Source organism: Piliocolobus tephrosceles, chromosome 12 (genome assembly GCF_002776525.5).
Source record: "Piliocolobus tephrosceles isolate RC106 chromosome 12, ASM277652v3, whole genome shotgun sequence".
Taxonomy (NCBI): domain Eukaryota; kingdom Metazoa; phylum Chordata; class Mammalia; order Primates; family Cercopithecidae; genus Piliocolobus; species Piliocolobus tephrosceles.
In genome coordinates this window covers 101201062-101228651 of record NC_045445.1, presented here as the reverse complement: position 1 = coordinate 101228651, position 27590 = coordinate 101201062, and the positions used below count along the sequence as shown (strand labels likewise).

General features: G+C 42.0%; 1 protein-coding gene across 1 annotated transcript in view; it reads left to right on the top strand.

Annotated features, from left to right (window-relative positions):
- The first annotated feature begins 6477 nt into the window (after positions 1-6477).
- Positions 6478-27590, top strand: part of JADE3 (jade family PHD finger 3) — a 158116-nt gene continuing 137003 nt past the window's right edge. The window contains exons 1-2 of the mRNA XM_023202753.1: positions 6478-6527; positions 17406-17493. The gene's annotated coding sequence lies outside the window, so the exon portion shown is untranslated. The remainder of the gene's footprint in view (positions 6528-17405; positions 17494-27590) is intronic.

Here is a 27590-nt window from a genome sequence, read left to right as displayed (position 1 = left end):
ATACATGAATTAAACGGCAGAGAATCACAAAATGGATTTTTAAAAAATAACCCTCTATATGCTGTCTATATGAAACTTCTTCAAATATAACATAGGTAGAAAGTGAAAATAAAAAGATACACTACACAGACATTAATTTATAAAAACAGATGTGGCTATATGTTAATATCAGAAAAGTAGACTTTGGAGCAAATAAAATTACCAAGGACAAAGAGAGATATTACACAATGATAAATGAGTCAATCCGCCAAAAAGGTAAAGAAATTCTAAACATGTATGCGCCAATAAATAGGGCTTCAAAATACATGAAGTAAAATCTGATAGAACTGAAAGAGAAACAGGTAAATCCATGATTATAGTTGGAGACTTCAATACCCTCCTCTCAGCAACAGAAATACTGGACAGAAAATCAGCAGGATTATAGAACTCAACAATACCATAAAGCAACAGGACCTAAATTATAGGACATTCTACCCAATAGCATAACTCACATTCTTTTCAAATACCCACAAAACATTCACCAAGATAACCCGTATTCTGCGTCATACAAATTTTCAACAAATGTAAAAGAACTGAAACCATGCAGAGTATGTTCTCTTGAACTCCTGGCTTCAAGCAATCCTCCTGCCTCAGCCTCCCAAAGTGCAGGGATTACAGGCATGAACCACTTCATGTTCTCTGACCATAATGGAGTCAAACCAGAAATCAATAACAAAGTCAGCAGGAAAATCTCCAAATATTTGAAAACTAGACAACACACTTCTCACTAACACATAGGTCAAAAATGGAGTCTCAAGGGAAATTTTTAAAAAATACAATGAACTGAATGAAAATGAAAATGTAACATATTAAAATTTGTGGAATGGAGCTAAAGCAGTGCTGACTAGAATTTATAGCACTAAATCCTTACATTAGAAAAGAGGCTGCCTGTCACTTGCCACTAAAAGAAAAATTTGTAATATATATATTTTAAATGTTTTAAAAAGAAGAGGTAAGGTCTTCAATCAATCAGGTAAGCTCCCATCTCAAGAGACTATAAAAAGAAGAGCAAAATTAAAACTTCAAAGCAAGCAGAAGGAAAGACAACAGCAGAAATCAATGAAATTGAAAACAGGGAAACAATAGATAAAATCAATTAAGCAAAAAGCTATTCCTCTGAAAAGATCAGTACAGTTGATAAACCTATAGCAAGATTGACTAAGATAAAAAGAGAGAAGGCATAAGTCACTATAATCACAAATGAGACAGGGGATCTTACTACAGATCCTGCAGGCACTGAAAGGAAAATAGAGAAATTCTATCAAGAACCCTACATATATAAGTTCAACAACTTAGATGAAATGGACCAATTCCTTGAAACTACAAACTACCAAAACTCAACCAATATGAAATTTATCATCTGAATAGTCTAATAACTATTTTAAAATAGGATTTATAATGTAAAAGTTATTGAAAAAAGAAGGCTCCAGTTCCACATGGTTTCACTGGAATATTTTACCCAACATTTAAAGAACTAACACTGATTTTACACAATAGATTCTATAATAGCAAAGAGGAGGGAACACTTCTGTGCTAGGGGTCCCCAAAACCATTCCCAGGCTTGATGATTCACTATGAGGACTCAGAATGCAGCAGATAGTCACATTCATGGTGAGAGCACACAGAACCAAATCTTCAAAGGCAAAAGGCACGTGGAAGTAAAGAAGAAAGAGGTACAAGCTTCCAAGAGTCCTCTCCCAGTGGAGTCACGCAGGATGTACTAATTTCTCCAGCAACAAGTTGTGACAACACGTGTGAAATGTTGTCTGTCAGGGAAGTTCATTAAAAACTCAGCTCCCAGGACATTTACTGGGGGTTGGTCATATAGGCACCCTCTGCCTAGCACTTACCAAAACTCCAGACTCCTAGAAGTGTTCAGTATAAACCATATTGTTTGTACAAACAGTTAGGCCCTGTGAACAGTCTCATCAGCCCTGGGAATGGTGAGAGCCCTCTTCAAATCCAAGTTCCAAATGCCATCAAAGGACTGACCTTGCATGCAGGGCTTTCAAAGGATAGCACTGAGGCCTTTCATGTTAACTCTTTTCTGCACAGCTTGAGACTCAGGAGACTTGAGTTCTAGTCCCAGCACAAATAACATTTGTACAAACAGCTTAGACATAGTTAGCCATTCTTATCAGTTCTGGGAACAATGAGAGCTCTCCTGAAATCCAAGTTCACAGATGCCTGCCAAGGGCCTGTTATGTTAACTCTTTTCTGCACAACTTCCTCAACTCATTTTATGAGGCCAGTATTATCCTAATACCAAAACCAGACAAAGACTGTAGCAAAATCTCCTCCAAACTACAGACTTTTCCCTCTTATGGGCTTTAACACAAAAATCTGCAACAAAACATTAGCAATATAGAATCCAGCAAGGTATAAAAATAATTATATTATGGCCAAATGGGGTTTATTCCAGCTATGCAAGGTTGGTTCAAAAATCAATATTCTATCAATGTAATCTACCATATCCACAGGCTAAAGAAGAAAAATCACATGATCATATGACTTGATGCAGAAAAGGCATTTGACAAAATTCAGCATTCACTCATAATAAAAACTCTCAGTAAACTGTGAATAGAGAGGTACTTTCTCATCTCAATAAAGAGCATCTATGAAAAACCTGCAACTAACATCATATTTAATGGCGAAAGACAGAATGTTTCCCCTTAAGATAAGGAACAAGGGGAGTATGTCCACTCTCGCCACTCTTATTCAACATTGTACTGAATGTTCTAGCTGGAACAAGACAGCAAGAAAAGAAAATAAAAGGCACACAGATTGGAAAGGAAGAAATAAAACTGTCCCTACCCACAGATAATATGATTGTCTACATAGAAAATCCCAAAGAATCTGCTGAAAAATTCCTAGAACTAGTAACTGAGTTTAGTAAGGTCAGAGGAAACAAGTTCAACACACAAAAATTAATTGCATTTCTATATGTTAATAATGACCAATGAATGTGAAGACAAATTAAAAACACAATACCACTTACAATCGTGACAAAATGAAATACTTAGGTATATATTTAACAAAGCATGCATAGGGTCTGTATGCTGGAAATTCAAGAATGCTGATGAAAGAAGTCAAGGAAGATCTAAATAAATGGAAAGATAAGACATATCGTGTTCATGGATTGGAAGAGTCAATATACAGTAGTAAAGATGTCAATTCTCCTTAAACTGATCTATAGGCTTAACACAATTCCTTTCAAAATCCGAGCAAGGTTTTCGTAGATACAGAATACACTCATTCCAAAATTTATATGGAAAGGCAAATGACCTTGAATGGCTAAAACAATTCTGAAAAAGAACAATAAAGTGGGAGGAAGTGCTCTACCCAAGGTTAAGGCTTATTATATAGCTATAGTAATCAAGACTGGTATTCACAGAGGTATAGGCACATAGATCGATAGAACAGAATAGCAAACCCAGAAACAGCCCCACACAAATATGCCTAACCGATTTTTACAAAGGTGCAGAAGCAATTCAGTGGAGGAAAAATAGTCATTTTATTTGAGCCATCAGACAACTATAGGCAAAAATATGGACCTCAACCTTAGGTTTAGATCCTATATAAAAAGTAAATGAATCATGCACTTAAATGTAAAATATAAAACTATAACACTTATAGAAGGAAAGCTAAGAGAAAATCTTCAGGATCTGGAGCTAGATGAAGATGTCTTAGACATGACACAAAAACATGATACATAAATGCAAAAATTGGTAAATTGGACATCATCAAAATTTAAAATTTGGTCTGCAAAATCTCTTAAGAGGATGAAAAGACCAGCTACAAACTGGCAAAAATATTTGCAGATCACATATCTGACAGAAGATTTGTATCTAGAATATAGTATACAGAATTCTCAAAATTTAATAGTTAAGAAACAATCCGATTAGAAAATGGGCAAAAGACTTGAACGGACATTTCACCAAAGAGGTTATACAGATAGCAAATAAGCACATGAAAAGATGCTCAACATCATTAGCCATTAAGGAAATGCAATTTAAAATAACAATGAGACATCACTACACACCTATTAGAATGGCCAAAAAAAAAAAAAAAGACAGTGACAACACCAAATGCTGACAAAGATGTGGAGAAACTAGATCTCTCATATATTGCTGGTGGTAATATAAAACGGTAGAGTCTGGAAAAGTTTGGCATTTTCTTACAACACTAAATATACACATACCATCTGACCCAGCAATTGCACTCCTGAGCATCTGTCACAGAGAAATGAAAACTTATGTTTACACAAAAACTTCTATATTAATGCTCATAGCAGTTCTATTCTTAACAGGCAAACATTGGAAACAACTCAAATGACCTTCAATGCATGAATAAACAAACTGTCTAGTATAGACATCCATACTAGAGACTACTACTCAGTAATAAAAAGCAACAAATCATTGAGACATGCAACAAACTTGGGTGCATCTCAAGAAAATTATGCTGAGTGAAGAAAAGCTGATTTCAAAAGGTATGATTCCATTTATGTAATATTCTTGAAATGACAAATTTATAGAGATGGAGAACATGTTAGGGGTTGCCAGAAATTAAAGCAGGAGAAAGCGGTGACTGTGACTATAAAGTGTAGCAGGAGGAATCTTTGTGGTAGAGAAAAAGTTGATTGTGGTGATTACACAAATTTAAATGTGTTAAAATTGCACAGAACTATATACACAGACTCAGAAATCAGTGCATGAAAAATTGATGAAATCTGGATCAGGTCTGTAGATTGTATTAATGTTAACATCTATATTGTATTATAGTTATCTATTACCATTGGGGGAAACTGGGCGAAGTGTACATGGGACCATTCTGTACATTTTTCTTTTTACAACTTCTGGTGAATCTATAATTATTTTTAAATAAGTATAATAAAGTGAGATAAGTCTGAAAGACTACAAATATTTTAGAACTCACACATTTTTATATTATGGAATATAACTAGATCTTTAACATGGAAAACAGACAAAATACAAAAGAGCCTACATTATTGTTCATCCTAGAAATGTAAATGAAAATAGCCCAGGATGGTAGCTCATGCCTGTAATCCTAGCACTTTGGGAGGCCCAGGCAGGCAGATAGCTTGAGCTTAGGAGTTCAAGACCAGCCTGAGCAACATGGTTAAACTCTTTCTCTACCAAATCAATCAATCAATCAATCAATCAATCAATCAGGCCATGGTGGCATGTGCCTGTAGTCCCAGCTACTTGGGAGGCTGAGGTGGGAGAATCACTTGAGCCTGGGAGGTGGAGGTTGCAGGGAACCAAGAGATCTCGCCACTGCATTCTAGCCTGGGTGACAGGGAGCCAAGAGGTTGCAGTGAGTCAAGATCGAGGCACTGCATTCCAGCCTGGCGACAGAGCGAGACCCTGACTCAAAAAAAAAAAAAAAAAAAGAAAGAAAGAAAAGAAAAAGAAAGAAAAGGAAAAGAAAAAAGAGAGAGAATGAGTATGAGTTCATCATAGTTGCATATAGTACATTTCCAAACCCAGAGAGGTAAGCCAAAAAGGTTTGTTGCTTAAACATCTATATTAGGATTCAACCAAAGGATCAGAACCAGTAGGAAATTACATATATATACACACACATACATATATATATATACACACACACACACACACACACACCCACGGCGCCCAACCCGCCAGAAGAACGCGTGGTGGGAATATATGTATATATACTCCCTGTTCATTCATTTCTTCGAAGCTATTGTCTTAGACGATTGTGGTGGTGGCTAAGTAAATCCAAAACCTGTAGGGCATGCAGTCAGGAAGGGAAGATCAGGAGAAGGCTAGAACCAGTGGGCACCGGCCAAAGGTGTCATCCATAGGGGAAATTCTTTCTCTAACGTACTGAGCACCCTCAGCCCTGATTGAAAGGCTTTCCAACTGATTCCTTCAGGCCCACCTAGATTATCCAGGATTATCTCCCTAAATTTAAGTCAACTGATTAGGAGCTTTAATTACATCAGCAAAATACCTCCAGAGCAACACCTGGATTGACATTCGACCAAATAACTGTGGGCTGTAGCCTAACCAGTGGACACATCGAAAAAGCCACACAACATCACAAACCACCTGTGCTGGCAACTGACTAAATGAATTCTGTTAATAGCCACTTTGGCTTTATTATTACAGGTAATTCAAGCACAAGCGACATAAATCAATAACGGCCGCCGAGTTGATGTATGAGAGTCCCACTTTGGAACTTCAGAGTTGGAAGGGGCCATGAAAAGCTTAGTCTGTATTTCAACACAGCCGAGGCATCCGCACCTCGTCCTCTCTAGCGCTCGGCGGGGCTGGGGCGTCTCGGGCAGTGGCGCACCCAGCCGGACGGGAGGGGAGCCCACCTGGAACGCGGCGCCGCGGGTGCGGGAGCGGCGAGTGGGCGGGGCGTCGAGGCGGCGGGTGGCGACGGCGCCCAGCCCGCCAGAAGAACGCGCGGCGGGCAGACGGCTGGGAGCTGCTCCGGTAGGGCGAGCGCGGCCGGCGGTGGGTGGGAGGAGAGGTTGGGGGAGGAAGGAAAGGGAAGAGGCGGAGCGTGGGAGCGCACAGTGTCAGGAATACAATAGTGCTCCGCGCCGCCTCAGCCGCCGCCGCCGCCCAACCGCCTGCCCAGCGCTGAGGCCTGACGGGCCGGGCGGACGAGGGCCGAGGGCGGGAGCTGAGGCGCGGGGGGCGGCCCCGGCGGGGGGCGGGGGCGAGGAGGAGATTAAGGGGCAGGTGCGAGGGAGGGAAGAAAAGAAAGCGAGCGGTTAGGGGGGCGGTTACCACTCCGACCGGACTCACCCGGCACATTGCCGGGCCGCGGCGTGGAGCCGGGCAGGAGCCGCGAGCCAGCTGCTCGAAGGTAGGCGCCGCGGAGGCCGGACCCGGCGCGGGCGAGATTTGGGGCGTCGCGCCGGGTGGGCGGCGGGAGCGGCGGCCTCCGGGAGTGGAAGCGGGCGGCGCGGAGCGCACAGTCCCGGCCCAGCCTCGCCGCGCTCCGGGTCGCTCCGGTTCCACATCGTGGTCGCCTCCGGCGTCCCCGGCGCCTTGGGGCCGAGAGCGTGTGTGGGCTGAGGTAAAGTGCCTAGTGGCCCCTCTGCCGGCCCGGGCAGTGCTTGGTGGCCCGGGCGGGGGGCGGGGGCGGACGCGCGAGCTCAGCTGCAGCTCTCAGCTACACCGGGCAGGAATTGAGCGCCATAACTGTTGCGGCTCTTTCCTCCGGTGCCCCCTCCTGGCGCCCCCTCCTCAGTCCCTGCCCTTTGCCTGGCTTCGGGGCTGACGGGGCCAGACCTGTGGCGGGAGGACCTGCTCTGTCGACCGCCAGGGGTCGGATGCTCCAGGGAGCGAGGGCGCGCCCTGGCTGTTTAGATGTTGGGGGGCGGAAAGAACCGAGTGCCTGGAGAGGGAAGAACGGGTGGTGCTGGGTGCGGCGAGGCACCCCGGGGAGCTCGGGTGCCCACCCGGCGGGAGCGAGAGCGCGGGCCCGGCGGGTCGGCGAACTTTCCCTCCCGCTGGCGGCATTGTTCGAACTGCGGGTCCGTGGCCGCCGAGCGTCGGGCGGTCCCGGGGTGGGAAAATCGTGAGGGCTTTGCTAGTCTTTCCGAGAAATTTTCCCACCGCTGGGCACGGCAAAGTTAACTTTTCTCCAGCTTTCGAGTTTGTTTCATTCCCTCCGCCCCGGGGGCCGTAGTTTGTTTTTGTTTTGTTTTGTTTTTTCGTTTTTTGTTTTGTTTTTTTTAAATAGCCTTCAATCTTTTTCTCCCGCTTTTCAGAGCAGAGCCAGTGCTTCGGTGGAGTCTAGCTTTAAATTGCACAGAGCAGCCTGCGTTTGTTATTTGTGAGGAATGGGTGGCGGGATCTGGAGTGAGTGACCACAATGGTGGTATGTGGAGGCATGTTTCAAAGTTTTTATCGCTGTGCAGCCCTGGGACATATGTAGCTACTAGGGATTTGGCAAGAAACTTGTTTGGCCGCTTCTCCGACTTTGAGTTGCAAGGAAATCCGTGGCCTCAGATGTGCGCGAGTTGTTTTGTGTGTGTGTGTGTGCCGTGAGGTGCGTTTATCTATGAAGCTGAGGATGAGATTCCCCCCTTCCGCCCTCTGATTGTGTAAGAAGTCAGAAACCGTGTTGAAGGTGATTCCAGTGGTGGCCTGGAGGGAAAGGCGACCTCATTCCCTGTGTTCAGTCTGATAAAGTGAACTGCTGCTCTCTAAATTTGGGAAGTAATGAAAAATAATTTAGGTAAAAACTGGTTGCACAACGTCTTTGCTTAGTTTAAGCAACCCACAGTCCACTTTCCCAGACCGGTTCTCCTCTTAAATACTTTCCCTTTGGCCACTTCTTGTCAGCCTAGGTCTGGGAGGGGGAAAGAGTAGGGCTGAGAGAGGAGTCGGTCTGAACAAAGCATTGTGTTTTTATTTAGTTTAATACTTCCAAAACATCTGTAGACAATGAGAATGTGAGTCCCGGCCTTCGTACCCTTTGAGTAGTGTGGTTCTCATGCTTTTGTAGCATCATGTGATTACTCTTCGGATAAGTGAAAATAGTTTTTTTTTTCTTTTTTGTTTAACCTAGAAGTATTCTACCTCCATATCATTTTCTCTTTATTTAAAGTGAGCTCTGAGCTTAAATACTTGAACTGTAAAAAGATAATACCCTCTCTTCAAGGATTACCTGAGATCTTTGAGAAGTGTTTCAGTGCCCAGCGTGTATTCAACTGTCAATCGATGTTAGCCACTATCATTGCCACCTTTTCACCAGTTGTGCTCTTCTTTACGCTTTTGTTTGCTAGAGAATAGCTTTTAACCCAATATTGTTGCCTTGCATTTTCTGTCCAGTCAATTCTGGAGTACTCAGGGGTGCAACGCTGGCTCTAGAATTCACACTTTCTCTCTCCCCTCTTCTCTGAGTCATGTTGCTTGCCCTCAGCAATGCGATGTGAATCTGGTCACAGGTAGAAAAAAAGTAGAGAAAGGCTCCCCACTCCTCCCTGAAGTGTTGTGACCCACCTTCAGGCCCGTTGGGGAGATTCCCAGGAGCAGGACAGGTGATGGTGCAGGGCTGGCATCATAGCTAAGAAGTATGGATTGGTGAAAGTTAAAGAAGAAAGGGTGTTGAAGACTTGTGGGTTTTGTATGGTTCTCTCCTTTAATAATGCTTGTCTTTTCCCTCTCTTGTGTTCCACCAACCATAACAACCCATTTTTTCCCCGTAACCTACACAAAGCTGTATCTTCTTTCTGCCCACTACTTTGAGGTCTGGCTGGAACTAGGCAAGTATTTTGGAGGAGGTGGGGGAGGTAGGAGGCATCAGGTGTTGATGAAGACATGGCATTAGAGGGCTCTTACAAGCCTTGATCAGAGTTGTAGAGAGCTAGTCCAAAAATGAAGTTGAACATTATCATGGGACATAATGCACCTATCTCTTTGTGGAGCTTACACAAAATAGGAGCTGAGAAGACAGGTAATATGCTGTCTTACATTAAGAAAATCTCTCATTGAGGTATAATTTACTATGATCTTGACTTGCCCCACAATATAGGTGAGAAGTGAGTGTTAGGTGACGCCTGTCTGGCACTCTCCTAACTTGGGGACACTTTAATGGCTCACAAGTTTCTGTTGTTCCAGTTACATTGGCTGGGAAAGCTGAAGCATTCTGGTTTGCATGGTGGGGAGGATCTAGGATGAATGAATAGAAGTGATATAAGGATAAATGGTTACTAGCAAGTAAGTGATCATTACAGACCAAATAACTACCACTTTGAGTTTTCTGTTTTCTGGAATCTTTGTGACTCCCCCATGGTTATTTTTGCCTTGTTCCTGTAGGTCTTTTCATAGACAGTACCAGCAAAATTCTTACCATTAGAACTGCCTCTGTGCTTTTCTTGGGAGAAAGTAAGAGAAAAAGGGTCTTGGGAAAAGCTCGCCTGATTCCATAGCTAGGCTTGTGAAAAGGAAGGTGATAACTCAGAAGGCAACCAACTGAATAAAGGACCTAGTGTGGGAAAATAGTACTGGGGTTTGACCAATAGGAGACACCTATGAGTTCATCAATACTTTTCAAGCAGCAAATAATTTAATCTTTGCCACAACCCAGGAACCATGGCTGTGCCCTGCTACCCAAGGAGCTCCTTTTCACTTGGTATTGGCTGCTGGGCAAGGAAACCCGAGCCTAGAATGTGGTTTTTGTTTGTTTATTTATTTGTTTGTTTGTTTGTTTGTTTTTTTGAGACACATGACAAGAAAATATGACACCAGCATGGCCAATACACTAGACTTTGTGTGTTGAAATCTTCTGAGACACATTCTTCTGTAGATTTTAAAAACTTATTTTGATAATTACAAAATGTTACAAGAATAGTTCAAAGAACTCACTATATTCTTGCAATCCAATAGAGGCAATCCAATAGAGGCAATGTCCCCAGACCAAATGTGTAAGTCTTAAACAGTTTTTATTGACTGCCATTAACATGGCTAAAAAGAGTTTCTATGATGCTGGAAGAAGTTGGTCCTTCAGAATGCTTCTAGAAGGAGGTTTAATTAGGCTCATATAGCTGATGCTTTTTAGGCTGCATTAAGGGAGCTCTTTCAGTTCTCACTGATCCCTGTCACATGGGGAAAAGTAGAATTGAGAGAAAACGTAATTCCTGGAAACCTGAGTTGTTGTTCAGTGTTAGAAATGGAACTGTCGAGTATAAGACTTTGGTTTAAATATATCATGATAAAGATACTTCAGTGACTAAATGGAAATTTTTTTTATGTTTTTTGTTTTTTGCATGTGTGTGCCATCTGTGATGGCAGACAGCACATTTGTTAGAATCTGGGAAGACTTAAGTATTTTTTCAATACTTATATATTTATTTATTCTCATCCAGGTACTGGAAGTTTTTCTGTTTGAAACTATTTCTTATCTACAGAGTAAACTTCACAGGAGGAAAACCAGTGTTCTGTTCCCCTTCCCATAAGTACTAGGCCACAAACATATTTACTTTTAAGTAGCCTGTGTCAATTAGCTTTTTGGGGGAGGATGGTTAGCTGGTGGCTAGATGATCTGGGATAGCCTTACTCACACATCTGTTGGTTGGCAGGCTGGTTGGTCTGGGAGGCCCTAAGCTGGGATGGTTCATCTCCACTCTATGTGGTCTGCCCTCCAACTGGCTAGTCTGGACTTACTAACATGGTGGTCTTGAAGTCACAGAGTAGCAACTGAGAGCAAGCACCAGTGCACAAGCACTTTTCAAATGTTTGCTGTGTCACATTTGCTATTGTCCCATAAGCTAAAGCATGGAAGTGCTTCTGTGGCCAAGCCCAGAGTCACTGTGGGAGGTGACCATTCAAAGGTGTGGATACAGGGAGATGTGAAAAAATTGGGGGCCATTACTGCAATAATTCATAATAATTAGCAGTGAATGTAAGCTCTTAACCTTTGATAAATCTTATTAAACACCCATTTCTGAATGTAGTGTATTCTAGAGACTAAATAATGTGATTGTGCTATTGGTAACACCTCTTCCACCGAGTGTGGAATGGAGTGATGGTTTTTCTAGGAAGAAGCCGACGGGAGACAGTGTGGTTTTGGACATAGATATTCTCGTGAGTGGCTTAACTGCTTTCTGATCTTGCATGGCTATTATTCAAAGGAGTCCCTAGATTTTCTCAACCTTCCATTCAAGCATTATCACGAAAACCCTAGTGTATTAGACTCTACTAGGTTTTGTGGTCAAGCAAAAAGACTGTTACTTGGGAACCACGACCACTTAAGAGATGAAAGAAACATTTGCAGTCTTTCCTTGGAACCTTTATGTGATTTATAATTTGTACCTAAGAGAGGAAATCCTTATTTGAGCATTGGTAATAAGGACAAGGGATTCTCTGTAGATGTGTTTTAATTGGGCAAGATTTAAAAATCTTCCTGTGGTTGCAGTGAAAAATCCAGCATTGCACTATGAAGTGAGTGGCCAGGAATTACCAATTTGGGGCATCAGCCTTTGACCTTTGCTTGTGAAGATCTCAGAAGTAACACTTTCCACATGACTGAAATAGGCTTTACAACAGCTTGTAGCCTGAAATATATTACATGAAAATGCAACTGGACCCTAGAAAGTATGTGTGGGAAACTATACAAGGCTCATTTTGCGTGTCTTAAGAGATGTACATTCCTCCAGAAAATTGCCTGGTGATAGAATCTTAGCTTTTCTTCTTTCCTCCTAGGATAAAAATTTAAAATCTCTGACATTTTAAAAGTCAGTGACTTGAAAGAGCAGTCAAAATTTATAAACACACACATCATTAGATCCCGCAAACACTTCCAGGAATTTATTCAACAAATATTTACATATTAATTGGAGTATTGCTTGTAGTAGCAAAAGATTGGTAATATCCTAAGGGTCAATCAAGAATATTGAAGACACTGATAGTTTTGGAGCATGCATGACCAAGCAGGTAGAGGGTGAGAGGGAGACGTTTCAGTACATAAACTTTTATATATGTGTTTTGAATTTTAAGCAATGTGAATATATTTTCTTATTTTAAAAGTTAAATACATTTTTTTTAAAGAGATGATATATAGTGATGTGAACTTCCATAGACTTCTATCCAAGTTGACCTGATCAGAGCTATTCCTGTTTAAAAAAACTCTAGCCAGTTTTTCCCCCTAGAAATGCCTCACAATAGCATACTTCTGAATTTTAAACTGTAATTCTGCCTTTTCCAGAATGTCACATGAGTGGAATCATACAATATATAGCCATTTTTTATTCTTGCTTTTAGTGGATTCATCCATATTATGTGAATGAATAGCCTGTTGCTTTTCATTACTGAATGCTATTCCATTGTATGGATGTACCACAGTTTGTTCATTCACCTGTTGAAGGACGACTTGGTTGTTACCAGTTTCTTGGTGGTTATGAATAGAGCTGTGGTAAACATTAGTGTACAGATAGATCTCTGTGTGGACATAAGTTTGCGGTTTATTGGGATAAATCCGTAGGAATGGGATTAGTGGATTTTTCTTTGACAGAAGTTACCAAACTATGTTCCAAAGTGGTTCTACCGTTTTATATTCTCTCCTGCCATGAATGTGAAGTATGTATTGAGGTTCATATTCCACATATGGATATCTAGTTGTCCCAGCACCACTTGTTGAAAAGACTATCCTTTCTCCATTGAATTGCCTTTGCATATGTATCAAAAATCAGTTGGCTATGCTTCTGTGGATCTGTTTCTGGGCTCTCTGTTGCATCGATCAATGTAGCTATCATTTCTCCATTAACACACAGTCTTGATTATTATAGCTTTATAATAAGCCTAGAAATCAGGTAATATGAGTACTCTGGCTTTTTACAATTTTTCTCTCATGGTATGCTTAAGTTAATTAAAAAAAAAATTTTTTTTTATAGAAACAGGGTCTCACTGTATTGGCCAGGCTGGTCTCAAACTCCTGGTCTTAAGCAGTCCTCCCACCTTGGCCTCCCAAAGTGCTGAGATTACAGGCATGAGCCACTACCTCCGGCCTTTTTTGCTTTTTAAGAGACAGGGTCTTACTCTGTTACCTAGGCTAGAGTGCAGTGGCCCCATCATAGCTCACTGCAGCCTTGAACTCCTGGGCTCAAGTGATCCTCCTGTCTCGGCCTCTTGAGTAGATGGGGCTATGGGCACATGCCACTATGCCCAGCTATTTTAAAATATTTTTTGTGCAGAGATAAGGTCTTGCTATGTTTCCCGGGCTGGTCTTGAACTCCTGCCTCAAGTGATCCTCTTGCTTTGGCCTCCCAAAGTGTTGTAATTATAGGTGCGAGCCGCCACACCTGGCCTGGCTTTCTTCTTCTTTTTCAGAATTGTAGTGGTGAGAGAGGACATCCTTAACTTGTTCCAATCTTGGAAAGCATTCCATCTCTCACCATCAAGTATGATGTGGTAGGATTTTTTTTTTAAATATACTGTGTTGTGCAGAAAAGAGTTAACATAGCAGGGCTGAGGCTGCTATCTTTAGAAGGCCAGTATGCACGATTGGCCCTTAGCTGGTGTTTGGGGAAATTGGCTTTTCAAATGTTTAATAAGATTATATTCTACCTTCATTTATTCTTTTTCCAATACTCTTAATTTCTTTATGGTAATCCAGGTTTCCTACCTCGATCACAGTCTTTCTGCCTAAAGAATTCCCTTTAACCTATCTTTTGAGGGCAGATCTGCTGGCAGTAAATTCTCTGTTTTTGGTTGTTTGAGAAAGTTTTCATTTTCCTTCACTTTTGAAAGGACACTTTCGTGGGTTGACAGGTTTTTTTCCTCTTTCATCATAGTACTCCACCATTGCCTGGCTTACATAGTTTCTGAGGAGAAGGCTGCTGTAATTCTTTTTTTTTTTTTTTTTAAATACCTTAAGTTCTGAGATACATGCACAGAATGTGCAAGTCTGCCACGTAGGTATACACGTGCCATGGTGGCCCGCTGCACCCATCAATCCATCACCCACTTCAGGCACCTCTTCCAATTCTATCCCCCCCCCCGCCCCCCCCCCCCCCCCCCCGACAGATCCCAGCGTGTGATGCTCCCCTCCCTGCGTCCATATGTTCCCATTGTTCAACTCTCCCACCAATGAGTGAGAACATGTGGTGTTTGGCTCTCTGTTCCCATGTTAGTTTGAGGCTGCTGTAATTCTTATCCTTGTTCCTCCATAGTTAATGTGTCATTTTTTCCTCTGACTACTTTGAAGGTTTTCTTTTTGTCTTTGGTTTTCAGCAGCTTGAATATGATATGCCTAACTGTGGCTTTTAAAATTTTTTCATTTTTATCCTGCTTTGTGTTCTCTGAACTTTATTATATCTATGGTTTGTTGTCTGTCACTAATTTTGGAAAGTTCTCAGCCATTGTTTCTTCAAATAATTCTTCTATCCTGTTCTTTTTTTTTTTCTCTTTCTGGGATTCCAGTTACAAGTGTATTATATTGTTTGTTATTACCCCACAGTTCTTGAATGCTCTTCAATATTTTCATTAATTTGTCTCTTTTTAATTTTTATTGACTGATCAATAAGCTTGGTCTTCAAGCTCACTGATTGTTTCCTTGGCTGTGTCAAGTCTACTGTTGAGCCCATTGTTTTTCTTGCTGTTTTTTTTTTTAATTTCTAGCATTTCCCTTTGATTCATTCTTACAGTTTCTATCTCTTTGCTGAAATTATTTGTCTGGTCTTGCAGATTTTCTATTTTTTATGTTAGAGTCTTTAAGATATTAATCATAGTTCTTTTAAGTTTTGTTTCTGATAATCTCAACATCTGCATTTACTGAGTCTGGATTTAATAATTCGTTTGTCACTTGGAGTGTTTTCTTGCCTTTTGTTACGCCTCCTAAATATGCCAAAAGCTGAACATGGGCAGGAGATGCTTAGGTTAATATTTGATATGTTTGGAGAAGAACATATCTATGGGGATTTGTGTTAATCTGGTCAGGAGTTGGCCTGTGTTTTTTTGTTTTTGTGTTTTTGCTTTTGAGACAGAGTCTCGCTCTGTCACCCAGGCTGGAGTGCAGTGGCATGATCATACCTCACTGCAGCCTCAACCTCCTGGGCTCAGCGATCCTCCTATCTCAGGCTCCCAAGTAGTTGGGACTATAGGTGTGCTCCACCATGTCCAGCTAATTTTTAAGATCTTTTGTAGAGATGGGGTTTCACCATGTTGTCCAGACTAGGTCTGAAACTCCTGGGTTCAAGTGCCTTGACCTCTCAAAGTGCTGGGATTACAAGTGTGAGCCACCGCGCCCAGCAAGAGTTGACCTATTTGATATCGGGTTGGTTTTGTTTTGCTATGGGTACCAGAGATTTCTTTTCTTTCCTTTTCTCTCTCTCTCTTTTTTTCTTTTTTTTTTTTTTTTTTTTTTGTTTTTTGAGACAGGGTCTTGCTCTGTCACCCAAGCTGGAGTACAGTGACACGATCATGGCTCACTGCAGCCTCAACCTCTCAACCTTCTGGGCTCAAGCAGTCCTCCAGCCTCAGCCTCCTGAGTAGCTGGGACCACAGTGCGTGCTACCATGCCCAGCTAATTTTTAAATTTTTTTGTTTTTTTTGTAGGCATGAAGTTTCCCTATGTTGCCCAGTGTGGTCTTGAATTTCTAGGTTCAAGCGATCCTCCTGCCTTGGCCTCCCAGAGTGCTGAGATTACAGGCGTGAGCCACTGTGCTCCACCAGGCACTAGAGATTTCTGATTTCTCTAGTGATACATTCATTTTGACTCTTGCTTTGCTTTGGGTTTTTACTCTGTGCTGCTTCCCAAGAGCTATCTTTACCAGCTCTCCCAGTTATATTCTATTGTTCTTAACCATGGAGCTGGTTTGCCAGGTTGTAGTTAGTAGAGGAGGAGGGAGTTCTCTGATGGGTCTTGAGTGTGTCCTTGGCAAGATTTCCTTTTCCTCCTCCTGGACTGGAGCTTCTTTTTCTTTTTCCCATGTTCCCTTTACCCTAGCTGCAGTGGGTATCCACCAGTGTTCTCCAACCATGGGTTTCATGTCCTTCCCCCTGAAGACTAAGCCTTTTTGTTCTGTATTGGGGATAAAGGGATCTGGGTAGGTTTCGCAGTGGGTGCTGTTTTCCTCAGCCAGCCAGCCAGCACCATGGTGGGCGCTTTCTTTGAGATTTTTCCCTGATCTTCCCTGTGAGAGCCTGGTGGAATTCCTGTAGGAAAAACTTGTAAGAGTGTAGCAACCTCTTACAAGCTTCACACTCTCATGGCAGCTCATACTCTGGTCTCCAGTAATTTGTCAGAACTTCTAGTTTGGTCTTCCTACAAGTTTATATGCTCGGATCCTGTGTCTCCCTGCGGGTATGTGTTTTTCCATATATTGAGATTGTGGGATAGTGGTTTGTCCTAGGACCTCATATGTTCTGTCATATGTCAAAGTTCTGTCATACGTCAAAGAAAAGTAATTGCTTTTCAGTTTGTCTAGCATTTTTCTTGTTGTGAGAATGGAGATGATAGCATCCTAGTGCTTTATATTCAAGCTGAAACCTGAAAGTTTTAATCGATATAAATGTCTAATGCAGTGCATGGTACATAGAAACTCAGTACAGGTTAGTTTTCCTTTATTTTTATTTTTCTTACTCTCTTGAATTTTATGGTTTTATGGCTAGGGAGCCAGGAATAATTGATTCTAGTTTGGTTTCTCCCTGTTTTAGGCTTAAAAAGCCTCTATCCCACTTAAACATTTTATGTTTGTCTTGTTCTCTTCCAAATTCAGTGTATGCCTGTAGTTTTTTAATATGTCATTAGCACTCAGTAATTTGCATCACTCAAAATTAGAGCATGACTTTTTCTATTTAGATTATAGATTTTGTTAGTGACCATGTTTTTGTCATTTTTGTTCTCCACATTGCCAGGTGCCGTTCGCTTCTGCAGACATTTGTTGAGTGCCCACTGTGCTATGAGTGAGGCGCTAGGTATTGAGTAGAATACAAACCTGACTTGGTAAGTGGAATAACCAAGGGGTCCCCAAGGGCAGTGGAAACTCCATGGAGGGAACGATATTGGAACTTGTACAATATCTCCATTTCAATCTAGAAGGGTTTAATTCTTTTAAGAACTCTATTTTTATACTAATGATACATGAATGCATCCTAGCAAAAATTGAAAAATTGTGGAAAGAGCCACGGTTGTCCTTGACATCCTCATCCTATCACATTCTCCTTTCCAGGGTTAATTTTGATTACTATTTCTGTTTTACTATACAAATTGCTATGTGAAATATCATGCCATCTAACAACTTAGTAAAATACTTTTATTTTTGAGGGAATAAGCTCTCAAATTGATTTAACTTTTGAGGAATGCTTATTTAAAGAGATGACTATTATCATTCAGTGGGGATGTGTGGCATGATAATGGTTCTTTGTTTCACTTTATAGTATAGCTATTTTAATTTTTAAATCCTGTTGTTAGTGGTCAGTGGAAATGTTGTAGTAAATGGGAAACACAGAAATTAGTAGTAACTAAAAAGGTGACCTGTTGGCTGGGCGCGTTGGCTCATGCCTGTAATCCCAGCACTTTGGGAGGCCGAGGCGGGTGGATCACGAGGTCAGGAGATCGAGACCATCCTGGCTAACATGGTGAAACCCCATCTCTACTAAAAAAACAAAAATAATTAGCCGGGGGTGGTGGCGGGTGCCTGTAGTCCCAGCTACTTGGGAGGCTGAGGCGGGAGAATGGCGTGAACACGGGAGGCAGAACTTGCAGTGAGCCAAGATAGCTCCACTGCACTCCAGCCTGGGCGACAGCAAGACTCTGTCTCCAAAAAAAAAAAAAAAAAATCTATTGACTTTTTTTTTTTGAGAGTCAGTGTCTTACTCCGTCACCTAGGCTGGAGTGCACTGGCGCTATCATAGCTGACTGCAGCGTCAAACTCCTGGGCTCAAGTAATCTTCCCACCTCAGCTTCCTGAGCAGCTAGGACTACAGGTGTACACCACCACGCCCAGCTAATTTTGTTTCTTTTCTTTTTTTTTTTTTTTTTTAAGAGATGGGACTTTACTGTGTTGCCCAGGCTGGTCTTGAACTCCTGGGCTCAAGTGATCCTCCTGCCTCAGCTTCCCAAAGTGCTGAGATTATAGGCCTGAGGCACTGCACCTGGCCTGTTGACTTAAAAAAATTATACAGTAGGATGGACTTTGGGGTTATTTATGGTTCTGTGGATTTTTTTGTTTTTGTTTTTGAAACGGAGTCTTGCTCTGTCGCCCAGGCTGGAGTGCAGTGGCGTGATCTTGGCTCACTGCAAGCTGTGCCTCCTGGATTCATGCCATTCTCCTACCTCAGCCTCCCGAGTAGCTGGGACTACAGGCGCCTGCCACCACACCCAGCTAATTTTTTGTATTTTTTAGTAGAGACGGGGTTTCACTGTGTTAACCAGGATGGTCTCGATCTCCTGACCTCGTGATCCACCCGCCTCGGCCTCCCAAAGTGCTGGGATTACAGACGTGAGCCACCATGCCCGGCCAATTTTTTTTTTTTTTTAAGACAGGGTGTCGCTTTGTTGCCCAAGCTGGAGTGTCACAGTTGTCGCTTACTGTAGCCTTGAACTCCTGGGCTCAAGCAGTCCTCCGACCTTAGCTTCCTGAGTAGCTAGGTCTACAGGCAGGCATCACCACACCCAGCTAATTTTTTAGTTTTTTTTAGAGACGAGGTCTCACTATATTGCCCAGGCTAGTCTTGAAACTGGGCTCAAGTGATCCTCCCAAAGTGCTGGGATTACAAGCGTGAGCCACCATGCCTGGTTCTATGGACTTTCAACACATATATAGATCAGTGCAACCACCACCACAGTCCACCACAATCAAGGTGCAGAACAGTTCTATTACCCCAAAAAATTCCTCTATGCTGACTCTTTAGTCATATTCTCTTTCCATCCCAAACTCTGGCAGCCACTGATCTGTGTTCTATCACTACAGTTATGTTATTTTGAGAATATCACATAAATGGAGTCAAACTGTAATCTTTTGAGTCTCATTTTCCTCTCTCAGGGTAATGCTTTTGAGATTCATCCAAGTTGTGTATGTCAATGGTTTGTTCCTTTTTATTGCTGAGTCGTATTCCATTGTCCAAATATACCACAGCTTGTTTAATCATTCACGATTGAAGGGCATTTTAGTTGTTTCCAGTTTTTGGTGATTGAGTAGAGCCACTATAAAAATTCATGTACATGTGTTTGTGGGCATATAAGTTTGCATTTCTCTGGGATAAATACTTGGGAGTATGATTGCTAGAACTGTACTACCATTCATGGTAAAACTAGTTAGCTAGAGTTTGAATGCTAGAATGGATGGAGCAGCAGAGACCCAAGTTTGAATCCTGCTTTTTCTTTTTACTAGCTGTGCAGCCTTGAGTCAGTTTAACCTCTTTGTGCCTCACTTTCCTCATTTGTGAAATGAAGTTAATAACCACTGGTATTGTTGTGTGGAATAAATGACATTAAGGATAAAATGCTGAGCAATGTATGATATAGTGAATATATTATTATCTCATGTTTAATAGAACCTTTTTTGTGAGAAACATTCATCTTTGATGAATTAAAATGGAGAAATTAATCTGTAATTGTGGTGTGTTTGGTAGGCAAGCCTTCAAAATATGCTGTCTCTGGGGAAATTTTCAAAAGTCCTCAGTGGTGAAAAAGTTTAGGAACATAGATGTATGAGAGTCTTGTATAACGTCCAGAGGTTGGACCAGATGCCCAAGTTCGGTGGTTTGACTTGCCCTCTCAACATCGAAGAATCATATTCACCAAAAACTGAATACATTGCTATATTTCATGTAAGAAGCTGAAAAAAGTAGCTCAGAATCAGTGAACACTTACTGAGTGCTTGCTATATACTAAATCTCAAGCTAGACACTCTTCAGTTGCATAAACCTGAGTACTTCCCCACAAAATAGATAATTTGTATAATCACCAAACTTTGTTTTTGTACTTTTTTAAAGAAAGCTACCTGTTGAGGATGCTGACAAGGCCTGATTTCTTGGAGCTCCCATGATGTTAGCCATCTATGATTTCTCAATTTTTATCTTAAAACACATCTTTTTACAGGAGCTCTCTCTCTCTTTTTTTTTTTCCGAGACAAGGTCTCACTTTGTTGCCCATGCTGGAGTGCAGTGGCACGATCTTGGCTCACTGGAACCTCCACCTTCTGGGCTCAAGCAATCCTCCTACCTCAGCCTGCCAAGTAGACGAGACTACAGGCACACACCACCATGCCCAGCTAATTTTTGTATTTTTTTGTAGAGATGGGGTTTCACCATATTCCCCAGGCTGGTCTCAAACTCCTGAGCTCAGGAGATCCACCTGCCTTGGCCTCAGAAAGTGCTGGGATTACAGGCAGGAGCCACCACACCTGGCTTAATCTCCCCAGTTTTGAGGAACACATTGAGGTCGGAATTACAGAAATACTCAGCAAGTCTTGCCCTAGAGCACTATACCATTAGAAAATGCAGTGGAGACCCTTTCTTGCATAACTGCCACATAGTATGGTCTGCAGTCTGAGCAGGTACCAAAGGCAGAGAGGATATGTTTTCCCCTGGAGAATTTTCCCCTATCCTGTGAGGTATGCACAGAATACTACCCATTCACCCACCAGGCAGTGAATGAAATTCAGCATTTGTAATAAGGAACCTAAATGTTCTTTTATTGTCTGTTCATCGTTTTGTAATATTTTCACATGGTACAGTCCATCAACTGTGGCAGTTCTTTACCTGGGATTTCAGGAGAACTGAGTGGAACAAGAAGTCTCGAGCTCACAATCTTAGAGATGTCATCTCTGGACTGTTTCTGCACTGCCTTCCCTCCCCCGTACCATCAACAGTCCAACACTCATGTTTACCTGGAACCTCTCCTCACAGCTGGGACATCCTTCCCTCTTTGCCCTGCCAATCCTGCCTTGGCCAATTCTTCCAAATTCCTGTAAATTCTATCTCAGCGAGAGATTTTCCACTACCCTGAATTCTACTCTTTTGGATGCCATCCCTTACTACATATTTCCTCATTAAGTCCTGTCTTTTCTATTCACTTTGGCAACTAATGCCATACTTTCTTACTCTGTGACCTATTTGTATACATGTGACTTGCAGGTATACAGCTAGACAGAGTGATAGAAAACCCTCAGGTTCTCTGCATCTTATCTCCCACAAATACCTGAAGGGGGCTTACTGCGTCCTATACAATTAACAAACCAAACATCAATTGTCATTCTGTGTAAAAAAAATTACATGTAGCATGTTCTTATTTGTGTTTTTTGTTTTTTCTTAAAGACAGGATTTCACTCTGTCACCGAGGCTGGAGTGCAGTGGTGCTATCATAGATAGCGCACCTTGAACTCCTGGGCTCAAGCAATTGTTCTACCTCAGCCTCCTAAGTAGCTAGGACTACAGGTGCACACCACCATGCCTAGCTAATTAAATGGTGGGTTTTGTTTTGTTTTGTTTTGTTTTTTGTAGAAACAGGGTCTCACTATATTGTGCAGGCTGGTTTTAAATTCCTGGCCTCAAGTGATTCTCCTCCCTCAGCCTCCCAAAGTGCTGAGATTACAAGTGTGAGCCATCCTTCCCAGCTGCATGTAGCATGATCTAATGGCCATATACTTCCTGTGGAAAACAGTAGTTTGGAAAAGAAATATACATTTTGCAGATTGTCAAAACTGCTGCTTTGCCATGCTACCATTGTGAAAAGTGTGGCTATACAGTCTGCCTGGGTAAAGTATGGCTTCAGAGTATAGACTGCAGACAGCATTTCCCTGGCTCCGTTTTGGTTTCTAGCCTTCCTCATGATTCCTTGCCCACTTACAGTGTTAACACCAGGAATGTTGTCTTTTCAAATATAGACAAAACTTTGACTATAAACAGCTGTATCCTACTTGTCTCACATGAAACTTATGCAGGAGAGGTGTTTGTGTATCTGTGTGTGATGAGCCTAAATTTAGCTCTCTCTAGAATAACTAACATAAATCCAGAAGAAACTTTTTTTTCTTTCTTTAGTTGGTAGTATGGATTAGAAAAGTTAAGATGCAAGAAGAAGCTTTTTTAGACTTCTAAATAAACTTACTTGAAAGAGCTCCAATTATGCCCCTTAGCCTCTTAAGGGTAATCCATGTAGACACTTGCCTTTAGGGTAACTGTCTCTAGACTTCCTTCTTCCCATAATCTCTGTGCCACCATATTCCAAGTCTGACTCAACTTCCTTCTGGACTGCTGTCCATAAAGATGCAGACTCAAAAGGTTTCTTCACTATACCCTCGTTTCCCACCCGCACCACTAGGCTACCACTGACCTCTGGCTGTGCGCTGCACAGTAAGTAGTGTGTGTACTCCCTAGAACCTGACATTCAGGGTCCCCCATACCCAATCATAATCTTTCCCACTACCCTTGACTCCTCTCAAATACTTTTCTCTAGCCACTCTATCCAAGCATGTATTCACTGGAGTCTAAACATACCATAAGTCATTCTGACCGTCTGCCTCTGCCTGGAGTGTTCTCCACATTGCTCTGGGTTTGTTCCATCCTGTGTGTTCTTCAGGACCCAGTGAAAAGCTCATCTTTTCACTACAGTGGTTTCTTCCACCTCTGAAGCCCCACAAGACTAAATGTGTTCAACGCTCATTTACCCAGATGGGATAGTGTGGTAGAATACTTAATGGATACAATGTCCTTTCATCTCTGTATGTACACGTAGAGTGTGAGTTTGCAGATCCTCCCAACAAGAGGTGGAGTCTGTTTCTCTACTCCTTGAATCTGGGCTATCCTTGTGACTTGCTTTGGTCAGTAAAACATGGCACAGGTAACTCCAAATGACTTATGAGCCTAGGTCTCAAGAAGTCTTGTAGCTTCCTTCTTACTCTCCATTCTGAGGCAGTCATGTGAGGAAGCCCCAGCTAACCTGCTGGAGGAAGAGAGATGGTATGGAGAGGGAGAGAGAGATCCAGTCATCAACCAGCCATCAGATATGTGAGTGAAGCCATCTTAGAACATTCAGCCCCAGTTACATTGGCAGATGACTGTCACCATCTGAGGGACCACAGAAAAGACCAGCAGAACAACCACCTAGCTGATTCTAGCCCAAATTGCTAATCCACAGAATTGTGAGCTAATAAAAATGGTCATTATTTTAAGCTACTAAGTTTTGGGGTGAATTACATAGCAATAAATAACTGAAAGGGCAGGGTTTGTACTGCTATATCCCCAGGGCTTAGAGGGCATGACCATGGCAAGTTTTCAGTAAAAGACTGTTGTGGATTACTGTCATTGTGGTGTCACTCCTCTCTTTGCTTAATAGACAACCAAACTTCCCAGTCCTCTTGGCTCTCACAAAATTTCAAAGCTTGACTTCAACACATTCTTCCAGATAGCACCTTGTAGTTCTTCTTTGCTCCACTGCACCAGCATCCATCCATTTGCCCCCATCACAGCCCTATGACAGACAGTTCATTACACCCCACCTCAGCTCTATGTTGCATCCCTCCTACTTACTCTCATTCTCTAACCCTGTGAAATCAATCCATTGACCACCTCAGTGCCATAAAGCTCTTCTCAACTTCCCAGCCCTCCATCCATACCCTGAACCCTCACTACCTGAATCACATGTGCTTATAGTTAGGAGGAACCTTAGAAATTGAGACAGCCCCTTCTAGTTATGAATGAGGAAAGGAAGGCCCAGATAAGAAATAATAATAAATGACTTATTCAAAGTCGCATGATGGCAATGTCAAGACTAGAGCCCACATCTCACACAGATGATTACCTAGTGGATTGCCTGTATTTTCTTGCATCTTGTGCTTGCTTCATGTGTAAAACCATGCCTTTAATGATTAAACTGGGGGAATTCTTTGGAGGCAGGCATAATACCTTTTTCTTCTTTCTTTTTTTTAGACAGAGTCTCGCTCTGTTGCCCAGGCTGGAGTGCAGTGGTGGGATCTCAGCTCACTGCAAGCTCCGCCTCCCGGGTTTACGCCATTCTCCTGCCTCAGCCTCCCGAGTAGCTGGGACTACAGGCGCCCGCCACCTCGCCCAGCTAGTTTTTTGTATTTTTTAGTAGAGACGGGGTTTCACCATGTTAGCCAGGATGGTCTCGATCTCCTGACCTCGTGATCCGCCCATCTCGGCCTCCCAAAGTGCTGGGATTACAGGCTTGAGCCACCGCGCCTGGCCAATACCTTTTTCTTATGCCTTTTCTCATTGCCTGGCATATCTCCACTTAAAGACTAACCAGTGACTACTAGACACATCAGTAGTCAGTAAATACCTGTTGATTAATTGACATTTTAAAAACAATTATGCATGGAACTTTTTAATATATTGTTTGTGATAGTAATTACAATAGTATACTTTTGTCAAAACTTTAACTGAACATTAAAAAGGATAAATTACAGTATATATAAGTTTTTTTCTTTCTTTCTTTCTTTTTTCTTTTTTTGGAGACAGAGTCTCACTCTTGTTGCCCAGGCTAGAATGCAATGGTGCGATCTCAGCTCACTGCAACCTCTGCCTCCTGGGTTCAAGCGATTCTCCTGCCTCAGCCTCCTGAGTAGCTGGGATTACAGGTGTCTGCCACCATGCCCAGCTAATTTTTTGTATTTTTAGTAGAGATGGGGTTTCACTATGTTGGCCAGGCTGGTCTTGAACTCCTGACCTCAGGTGATCCACCTGCCTCTGCCTCCCAAAATGCTGGGATTACAGGCATGAACCACCACGCCCAGCCTATATAAATTTTTTAAATTAAAGATTTTGTAATCAAAGCAATTATGCTGAAGAAATCCATTTATTTGATAAATGTGGCTCAGTATATAGGTAACATGTTACTATGTGAAAAGAAGTTTGAAATAAACTTTGAAATAAACTTGCATATAATAGGCACTCAGTGTTAGTTTCCTTCTTCCTTGTATACCAGTGCTTCATGATCACCTGTCAAGGCTGCTAAATAAAGCATTCTTGTACTAGAAGATAGCTGGATCTCATCTAACTTCTAAGATTCTATGATTTGTTTAAAAAGTAAATAAATGGGAGAGGGAAGGGAGCAAGATGGCCGAATAGAAACAGCTCCAGTCTCCAACTCCCAGTGCGAGCGACACAGGAGACCGGTGATTTCTGCATTTTCAACTGAGACTCCACCTCTGGGGACAGGGTACAGCTAAACAACAACAACAACAAAAAAGCAGCAGAAACCTCTGCAGACGCAAACGACTCTGTCTGACAGCTTTGAAGAGAGCAGTGGATCTCCCAACACGGAGGTTGAGATCTGAGAAGGGACAGACTGCCTGCTCAAGTGGGTCCCTGACCCTTGAGTAGCCTGACTGGGAGACATCCCCCACTAGGGGCAGACTGACACCCCACACCTCACACGGTGGAGTACACCCCTGAGAGGAAGCTCCCAAAGTAAGAATCAGACAGGTACACTCGCTATTCAGTAATATTCTATCTTCTGCAGCCTCTGCTGCTGATACACAGGCAAACAGGGTCTGGAGTGGACCTCAAGCAATCTCCAACAGACCTACAGCTGAGGGTCCTGACTGTTAGAAGGAAAACTATCAAACAGGAAGGACACCTACACCAAAACCCCATCAGTACGTCACCATCATCAAAGACCAGAGGCAGATAAAACCACAAAGATAGGGAAAAAGCAGGGCAGAAAAGCTGGAAATTCAAAAAATAAGAGCGCATCTCCCCCTGCAAAGGAACGCAGCTCATCACCAGCAGATGCAGAAAAGGCCTTTGACAAAATTCAACAGCCCTTCATGCTAAAAACGCTCAATAAATTCGGTATTGATGGAACGTACCTCAAAATAATAAGAGCTATTTATGATAAACACACAGCCAATATCATGCTGAATGGACAAAAACTGGAAAAATTCCCTTTGAAAACTGGCACAAGACAGGGATGCCCTCGCTCACCACTCCTATTCAACATAGTGTTGGAAGTTCTGGCTAGGGCAATCAGGCAAGAGAAAGAAATCAAGGGTATTCAGTTAGGAAAAGAAGAAGTCAAATTGTCTCTGTTTGCAGATGACATGATTGTATATTTAGAAAACCCCATTGTCTCAGCCCAAAATCTTCTTAAGCTGATAAGCAACTTCAGCAAAGTCTCAGGATACAAAATTAATGTGCAAAAATCACAAGCATTCTTATACACCAGTAACAGACAAACAGAGAGCCAAATCATGAATGAACTTCCATTCACAATTGCTTCAAAGGGAATAAAATACCTAGGAATCCAACTTACAAGGGATGTCAAGGACCTCTTCAAGGAGAACTACAAACCACTGCTCGGTGAAATCAAAGAGGACACAAACAAATGAAAGAACATACCATGCTCATGGATAGGAAGAATCAATATCGTGAAAATGGCCATACTGCCCAAGGTTATTTATAGATTCAATGCCATCCCCATCAAGCTACCAATGAGTTTCTTCACAGAATTGGAAAAAACGGCTTTAAAGTTCACATGGAACCAAGAAAGAGCCCGCATTGCCAAGACAATCCTAAGTCAAAATACAAAGCTGGAGGCATCAGGCTACCTGACTTCAAACTATACTACAAGGCTACGGTAACCAAAAGAGCATGGTACTGGTACCAAAACAGAGATATAGACCAATGGAACAGAACAGAGTCCTCAGAAATAATACCACACATCTACAGCCATCTGATCTTTGACAAACCTGAGAAAAACAAGAAATGGGGAAAGGATTCCCTATTTAATAAGTGGTGCTGGGAAAACTGGCTAGCCATAAGTAGAAAGTTGAAACTGGATCCTTTCCTTACTCCTTATATGAAAATTAATTCAAGATGGATTAGAGACTTAAATGTTAGACCTAATACCATAAAAACCCTAGAAGAAAACCTAGGTAGTACCATTCAGGACATAGGCATGGGCAAGGACTTCATGTCTAAAACACCAAAAGCAACGGCAGCAAAAGCCAAAATTGACAAATGGGATCTAATTAAACTAAAGAGCTTCTGCACAGCAAAAGAAACTACCATCAGAGTGAACAGGCAACCTACAGAATGGGAGAAAATTTTTGCAATCTACTCATCTGACAAAGGGCT